This window comes from Humulus lupulus, chromosome 1 (assembly GCF_963169125.1).
Source record: "Humulus lupulus chromosome 1, drHumLupu1.1, whole genome shotgun sequence".
Lineage (NCBI taxonomy): Eukaryota > Viridiplantae > Streptophyta > Magnoliopsida > Rosales > Cannabaceae > Humulus > Humulus lupulus.
Window position 1 is genome coordinate 111914293 of NC_084793.1, and position 8867 is coordinate 111923159.

Sequence of the window (8867 nt, forward strand, 5' to 3'; positions counted from 1 at the left end):
AAGAAGATACTCTGATTCGTAAGTCAATATGTTGCTCTAACTCACAATCCACAATCTATACAAACTTTTTTCAATCTAAAGTCATTGGTCCCTAAAATATTTCCCTGATCTCCTATTTATAGAAAAATGACAAATAATAAGGTTAAGAAGACTTATCATGATTGGTCCACGTGCCTGGCTTTGTTAACCTTCTTCCTGCCTTTTCCTTCCTTCACACTATGAGCTCAAATGCTCACTGATATTCTTGCTCAATCTAAACTCTGGGCTTTTCCACCAATCTATATGTTTTGAGCTCAGAGATCATCGATCTATTCAATAATTTTGAGCTCGGAGCTCATCGATCTGAACAATCATTTTGAGCTCAGAACTCATCAATCTATTCAGTTACCTTGAGCTCAGAGCTTAGTATGCACACTTTAATTTCTCCAATAAGGTCTCTCTCAAAAATGGGCATTTTCCTTTCCTGATACAATGCCACGTCACTTCGGGAAATTACGTAGTACGTTTGTCCCTCGCCTTTTTCCATTTACTTCCTAACCTAATGGATAAAGTCAATTTCTGATTCGACTCATTCGCTCTGCTCAGAAATTCAGCCAACATCTACACACGTGCCTGGTTTCCTACCAAGTATTTATTATCAATTACATCTTTCAAATTCTGAGTCAATAAAGCGAGAAAATGTTTCTATTTCCTCTAACCGCCTCAACTCTTTGTCTTTCTTCCCTTTTTCGATTATTTCTCATTCGTCAAAATCTTATTTCCTTCTCTCTCTAATTTCTTTCTCCCCATTCCTCTACTAATCCTCCCTAGTGTTTATGCTGCCATCTTAGTTCACTACCAGATCTAATTTTCCTTCAAAAATTGATCATTAATGGCTTCTAAATGCTCTTCCAAGAATTCTACCAAAGCTTCATCCTCAACTTCTTCAATCAATTCTACCAAAAGTTTGAAAACTATTGAAGAGACGTATGTGGAGGCATTTAGCGATCTAAAACGTAAATGCACACTCCCTCTTGGAATTACTATCAGGAAATTAAGTGGTGAAGAACTTTAAAAATGATGCTACGAAGACATTTGTGCCCCAAACGAAATTGTTATTGGGCCCAAACATTTTGAATTACTTCAATTTCCAATCCTTCCTCTTCTCATGCATCTCCTATCAATTACTGAGATTCACATGATGCAGTTAGTCCCTAATGTTGTTTAAGCTATTTGTGAAGCTTCCATGATTGCCCTGTTACATAAAATGTTGATTTCTCTTCAAGACATCTTCTTCTTTTTTTCACAGAATCTACACAATCGCACGCTTGAAATCAACCATTCAACACCTTCTACCACACCCCCAAGAAAAGACGCTTCATGTTCAAAACTCGCCCCATGATAAATAAGAATTGGGATGAGCTTCCCTTTGTAATTGGGAGTGACTAGTATCCCACTTATGTTCCCAAAGACATTTTTGTTCTATCCCACGTGTTTCAAAGGCTTATGGCCTCTTTTTTGCTTCAAAGGCTTATGTATAAGTCCTCTTTTTAGAGATCAAATGGTCTAAAAACAACGAATCACATCTTTGATCATACAAAATCATTCATGAGCACAAGGATGATCCCATCGACATTGGGATTCTATTGAAAGAGCCAATTAGGAGATACATGTCTACGCTCTGTTTGTTGGAAATTGTGCCCTAAAAGCATATGTAGTAGACATTGTTTTATGAAATAAATAAATTAATTGAATTTGTTATGCATATATTTTATGGACTATATTATTCTGTGACAATATTATGTAAATATCAGGAAAATTCCTAAGTTCATATATGTAATCTCAAAAACGTATTGGTACAGAAGGATTGTGTTTGATATAAATGAACTTGAATAGTTCACAGTAAAATAAAGTTATGGAATCTTTAGATTAGTTACTGCAAGTACGGTCCACTAGTATTATGAATACATGTGATCTAGATCTGAGTCACTAGTGTGGCAGGACACAATAGTGGAGGTGCTTTATATATTAGAGAATATATATAACTTGACCATATATGTTTATTAATACTTAGTGAAATGTCGTTTTGAAGTATTAATTAAATATATCAACTGATGATCATATACAAATAGATCTTAATCCTGAAGTTACTATGAACTCCTGTTTATGTTATATGAGTTATTTGATTCACTTGTTAGGGTCTGTCAAAATGATCACTCTAGAAACTTTTGTTTTGGGCACTCATTAATGTAGATGGCTAGGGACATAGTATACAGATATGGAATCTATGCCTTCTTGCATGAGATTGAATGATGGTTCTCTTAAGGGTTGACTTTTGGGACTGAAAGGTTATTGAGCTCAAATTCATAATTTAGTTATGAATTAACCTTCACTAGTAAAGTCAATGGTACTTAAGGAAACAAGAGATAATTAAAAGGGTAAAATAGTAATTTTATTCCCAATTAATTATGAACCATTATTAGAGGGTCAAGTTGTATGCAATGATTTTATCAATGGACACTTTATAATTATAAAGTACTCGGGAAATGAAATGTCTATAATTACAAGAGTGCAGTCTCATATTTATAGTGGAATAATTATGAGATTAATAAATTAAGATTATTTAATTAAAGATTTTAATTAATAATCTCAAATTTATTGGAGCTTAGAATTATAGGTCCATAGGTCCTCATAGTGGCTCTATCAACACTATTCGAGGTAAGAGTTGATATGAAGGGAAAAATAGTTTAAAGACATATTTAAGAAGAAATTTGTTCTTCAGGCCAAATATGAAATTATATGATAATAGTGAGTAATTAATTAATTATAAATTAGTTGTAGTTAACAAAATGAATTAATATTTAATTATTGTATAATTTTTTAAATTATATTAAATAATTAAATTAATTTCTAAATTTAATTAAATAATTAATTAATTATAATTTTCGAAATAATAATAAATTTGTTGACACGGTTTTTCGCCAACAATGTATTACGAAAATTAGCTGGAATGAACTATTGCTTAAGGATAAACTGTAATAAGGATAATCACTCTTTAAGGTACTTAGAATGATATAGTAAGAATACTCACTCCTTTTTACGTGGTTCGGATGTTAAAATCCCTCTAGTCCACGAGTCAATATTATTGTTGTATATCTCTTTCTTTTTTTACAGAGTATTTGCATTACAGGAAGAATCCAACCCCTTGCACTACCCAGGGTCTTGGTATTTATAGGAGAGTGATCTCTGGGTAGGTGTTGGGGTCATCCTGTGATCTCTTGATTCTTCACATCATCTCTGTGACATTGATGATTAATATCTAAATTTTGTATTGAAGTGTGGTCTAATCAATAGGTCAAATGGATAATGGACCGCAAGGCCTAAATCAGGCGTGTGATGTCTTATCACGCATGTTTATATTGCGTATCTGGGAATTCGGGAATAAAATAGACACGTGATGTCTGTTTTATGCACGTTTATATTGCGTGGTCAACTTTATAAAGACCATGGGGTACGTCAGACCTCTGGCGTACCACATGCTTAACGTAATGTTTGCTCGTGTCTTTCGATGCCATATTACACAAAATGGTTCCAGGTGGTAAGTTGCTAAATGACTCATCAGCTCATGCTATTTGTTTAGGGGATCATACCGAATTTCCTCGGGTGAAAGGTGAACACATGGTGCATCGATTATGGCTTTTTGATAGTTCGTTGTACCCGTGCTGCCTCAACAAGGTACGTGCTAATTTTCAGGGCGTACATTTGCCCCCCAAGTCCTTGCTCGTGTTCTATGATGTCACTTCTGACTTTCATGGTAGGGACTTTTAAACTTCCTTTGCGATTATCCAGACCGTGCCCACCATTTGAGTACTGAACACGTGGAACGCCGTGATTGGCGTCTGTTCTATTTTTGAGGATTGTATTAAATGTCCTGGCCACCTTTTTGCCGGCGTTTCATCTTTCGAATCGTGACCCTCGTTTCTCGCATTACCTTGATCAGATGGTCCTCGTTTCCTTATGCCTTGTACATATAAATAGGGCTGGCAATTTTCAGCACTCATCTCCTTTCATTCGAAAATTTTCTTCATTTTCTCTCTTTCGAGTTTCAAAAACTATTCTTTTTCATTTGATTAAAATCCCAGAAGTCCCCATATTCTCGCAACAAAAACCCTTAAGAAGCCCAGTCTTAAGGATTCCTCTAGGACTCCTACATCTGCGCTGCTTGCAACTTCGCGTGGAGAACGTACTGTAAGTTTCTTATTTTTCGTGTGTTTCGATTTACTTCCTTTTTCTTTGTCATGTGAATCTACATTTCATAGTCACAAACAGTAGGTTGTTCCTGAATAACTTTGGTGCATATGTTTCGATTTTAGGCGTATTGAGTAGATCCTAAAACATGTATAGGATTGTGATGTTCATAACTAGGTAATTTATGGGTGATCTCTGGGTAAATTTAGGAAATACCCATTCGGGATATGGAAGACGAGAGGTTTTTAGGGTATAAAACTGGATAGCTTAGGGGTCACGTTTCTTGGGCGGTTTTTCTTTAAAACCCTCTTCCCAAGGCAAGTAGTGGCCTGACTCGCATGACACGCGGATCCCTGAATATCAGGGGTCTGTTGGAAAACCTAGGCGCATGGCACAGCAACGCGGGCCATCACACGGGCTAATATTGCATTAGCTCGCGTGTTAGGGCCTTTGTTATTTCTCCTGTTCAAAAAGATTCTACGTCGCCCACTAAAAACTCTGTCGTTTTTATTCGATAGGCAAGCTGATGGCACCCAAGAAAGGTGCATCCAAGAAGAATGCAGCTGGATCATCGTCCCAGCAATCTCACAAGGGAAAGGAGGTCATCCCTGATTTCCCCCTGCCTGAGTTCGGGCCTGTGATGGAGAAGGAGGTCGCGGTCGCTCCTGACGCTTTTTTTGAGGCCGAAAGGATTGTCTCGAAGATAACGACCCAGGGAAGGGTCAACAAGATCCTATTGTCCCGTAACATTGAGGCTGGGACAAGGGCTCTCATTGCCCGACCTCCCTATGAGTGGGAGCGGAGCTATGCACCACTCCAGCATAATTTCACGACCTGGAGTGATGAACACTTAAAGGTTAGGCCCTTCCTCCTCCTTGACCAATACTTCACGGACTTCCTCAACTATGTGAGGTTGGCACCATTTCAACTTCCACCGAACTCTTATCGTCTACTGGTCGTGCTGAGATATCTCTTCCTGAAGCAGATGTGGGAGGTCCCCACTCCGGCAGATATCCTTTATTTCTTCTGCCTCAAAGCCAACCCAGACCAAAGGGGGCGAGGTGACGGGTTCTACTACTTGACCTGATTCCTGAACTTGCCTTTGGTCATCGAGCTGCCCAGTCATCCCAACGATTTCAAAGACCAATTTCTCTTGTCGAATGGGTTTCACAATTGCGAATACCATTACTTCAAATGTCCTCATAAGTTTATTTCCTATTCTCAGCTCGCAAAATTATTATTATTTTTTTATTCTTAGATTTTTTGTGTGTATACTGATTAGATTTATTTCCTATGGCGAAATCAGTGACCCTTCGTGGTCAATATGATACCCTAGCGGGGCTTCCGCCTAGTGAGAAGGACTACCGCCAGCTCGTGTCTGATGACACGATGTTGGCGTGTAAATTAATTTTCGAAGGCCAGACTTTGGCCCTGAGGAGGATGAAGGTTTCTTACACAGTAGCTCGCGAGCTAGCATCCATCCCTGAGGGAGGCGCCGCGGTCGTCGACGGCGACGAGTAGCAAGAGGAGCCCAAGGTGCCACTTGTACGAAAGAGGCGAGCTCCTGAGATCGCTCGGGAAACTGATGTGGCCCAAACTCAATCGGGGGCAGCAGCTTGCCCCTCCAGCCAAGGTAACCCATACCCTTTTTGGGACCTAGATAGGGCAGCAGCAGACCTTAGGCCAGTCAGGTTTAACCCAAACCAGCTCGTGCATCGTCACCAAACTGACCCTGACCGTAATATATCCTTACTCCAGTGCGTCGATCAATTAGTACTACGTCACGACATCGACCACCCTAGGGGTACCGTAGTAGTAGATAACACCTTGTCTTTTAGGTCGGCCTTCTTTGAGGAGTATGGAACCAATCTTAGGTCGTGGCCATCCCTCCTCCAGGGTGTTGTAGCTCTTGGACTTAGGCAATACGTAGAGGAGTCCAGTCCTGAGGTAGAACCTGATTTGGAACCTTCCTTAATCCAAGAAGTGGTTAACTTAGACTCTCCTTCCCCTATAGCAGTTCTGAGGCCAGAGGTCGTGGAAATAGACTCCTCTAGCTCGGAGGGTAGGATTTTTGTTACTTTATACGCATTTTCTTGGTAAACTGATCGTATATGCATGCCTAGCACATTTCACATTATTTTTCAGATGAGGAGATGGAAAAACGAGGGGAACCTGACATCTGCTTGATGTTCCAGGAGGGGAGATCCAATGAGGGTCCCCTAGTCAAGAAACTTCAGCCCACGTCGAAGAAAACGCCCCCCTCGGCCGTGACTGCTTCCAAATTCCCGGCTAAGGGGAAAGGCTCGAGCTCGGGAGCTCAGCCCGCTGCAGCCCTGGAGAAGAGAGGTCCAGTTGCACCTCCTCCTCGCTTTACCCCACCTCTTGCTCGTGATCCGGTAGCACCGATTGGTCCCCCAACTCTAGTTGTCCCTGCCGCCACTGTTCGCATCCCCGTCAACCCCCAGGATCTAAAGCGTTATCCAGACACTTTTCGGGGGACCGTCTATGAGATAACGAGCTCCTCGATGGAGCATTTATACAAGGCCAAGCCCAACGACCTGAGGGCGATCGAGGAGAGGAGCCCGGAGAATGTCATGGAGTCTGCCTTGGGGATGAACCTCACAGTAAGCATTTTCCCTAACCTGACTTTTATTATATTTCCCTGGCATGTGCCTAACTGTTTCTTTGCTTTTCCCAAGCCGTCTTGGCTCAACATGGAAACATATCTCGAGCCAGGTCCAGAAATGAGGAACTCAAAACTGAGTTGATTGCGGCCCAAGCTACTATCGCCGCCTCTCAACAAAGCAAATAGGGTGCCAAGGCTGCTTTGGCGGCGGCCCAAGCGGGTGAACAAGCGGCGAAGGCTACAACAGGACTGCAACTTCTCCTCCATGGCCTCCGACATGTGGGGGCACTACCTCGAGAAGTTCAAGGCTCGGCTACAACAGGAGCTGCCGTCTGAGATCGAGGAGGCCTCTGTTGCTGGCGAGTAGGAGACCGAGGAGGGGACGTCCTCAGAGCGGCCTGGGGGGTCTTAGATTTTTTTTGTTGTGTATTTTTCCTTTGTAAACGCTAAGCACGAGGTTATTCACCTTGAGACAAATCTTGTTTATATATTAATTTTAGTTAAGTTTTAATTATTCTTCGACCTCTATCTCAAGTTTTATAATGTGCTCGGTAAAAACTTAGTTTGCATCTATTTTATTGACACCTCGTGTTTTTCTATTAAGAAAAAACACTGTTAATTAATTTAACCAACTTCTAAGTTTCGGAACCTGGACGTGTCCAGGATATTTAATTAAAAACTTAGTTCGCGTTAGTTTTATTGACACCTCGTGTTTTTTTTTTTTTTTTTTTAAATATCACTGTTAATCAATTTAACCAACTTCTATGTTTCGGAACCTGGTCCTCAGGTTGTCTGCCCCCCAAGTAATCAGGAAGTGGACTTTCTGGGTTACTTTGAACTAACATGCATATGAAACCATGCAAAGATACAAATATACCATAAACTGTCCCTTTTTTTTATATATTTCTAAAATTAAATGGCTTTCATATTCAAACCTTACATAAAAAGGTGGTTTGATCATTGATAATAGTTTTTCAAATGTATAAAATTCCAGGTCCGTGGTACCATTTCTCCACTAATTCGGGCCAATTTGACAGTTCCTTCCTTTATGATTTTGATTATCTGATAGGGCTCTTCCTAGCTCGGGCCTAAGGCACCATCTTTGGGGTCCTTGCCTGCTAAAAACACCCTTCGGAGTACCAGGTCTCCTAATCCAAAGACACGCTTCTTGACCTTTGAATTAAAGTAACTAGTGATTTTTTGTTGATAATGCGCGAGCCGTAGCTGTGAATCTTCCTGTTTCTCATCGATTAGATCGAGGGATGGGCTGAGTATTTCTTTGTTCTGCTCCGGGCTAATGGTCAGGAGCCTATGTGTGGCTACCTTTGCTTCGACAAGGAGGACGACCTCACTTCCAAAAGTTAAGGAGAAAGGGGTATGCCCTGTGGAAGTTCGGTGGGAGGTCCGGTAAGTCCACAGCACCTAGGGGAGCTGCTCGGGCCAGACTCCCTTAGCCTCGTCCAACCTCTTTTTAAGGCTTGATTTGAGGGTTTTGTTTACAGCCTCGACCTGTCTGTTGGCCTGCGGGTAGGCCACCGAGGAGAAGCTTTTGATTATGTTGTGCCTTTCACAAAAATCAGTGAAGAGGTCGCTATCGAACTGCGTCCCATTGTCTGACATAATCTTTCTTCGCAGTTCGAATCAGCAAACAATATTCTTCACCACGAAGTCGAGGACCCTCTTTGCGGTGATTGTAGCCAGGGGCTCCACCTCCGCCCATTTTGTAAAATAATCGATAGCCACTACTGCATAGAGAACTCTTCCCTTTCCTGTGGGAAGGGCTCCAATTAAATCGATTCATAATACTGCGAATGGCCAAGGGGATGGAATCATTTTTAGCTTGACCGGAGGAGCTCGGGCAACAGTGGCAAACTGCTAGCACTTATCACATTTCTTGACATAGGAGATGGATTCCTTCGATAACGTGGGCGAAAAATACCCCTGCCATAATATTTTCAAGGCCAGGCTTTGCCCCTCAGCGTGATCCCCACAGAAGACTTCATGCACCTCCTGC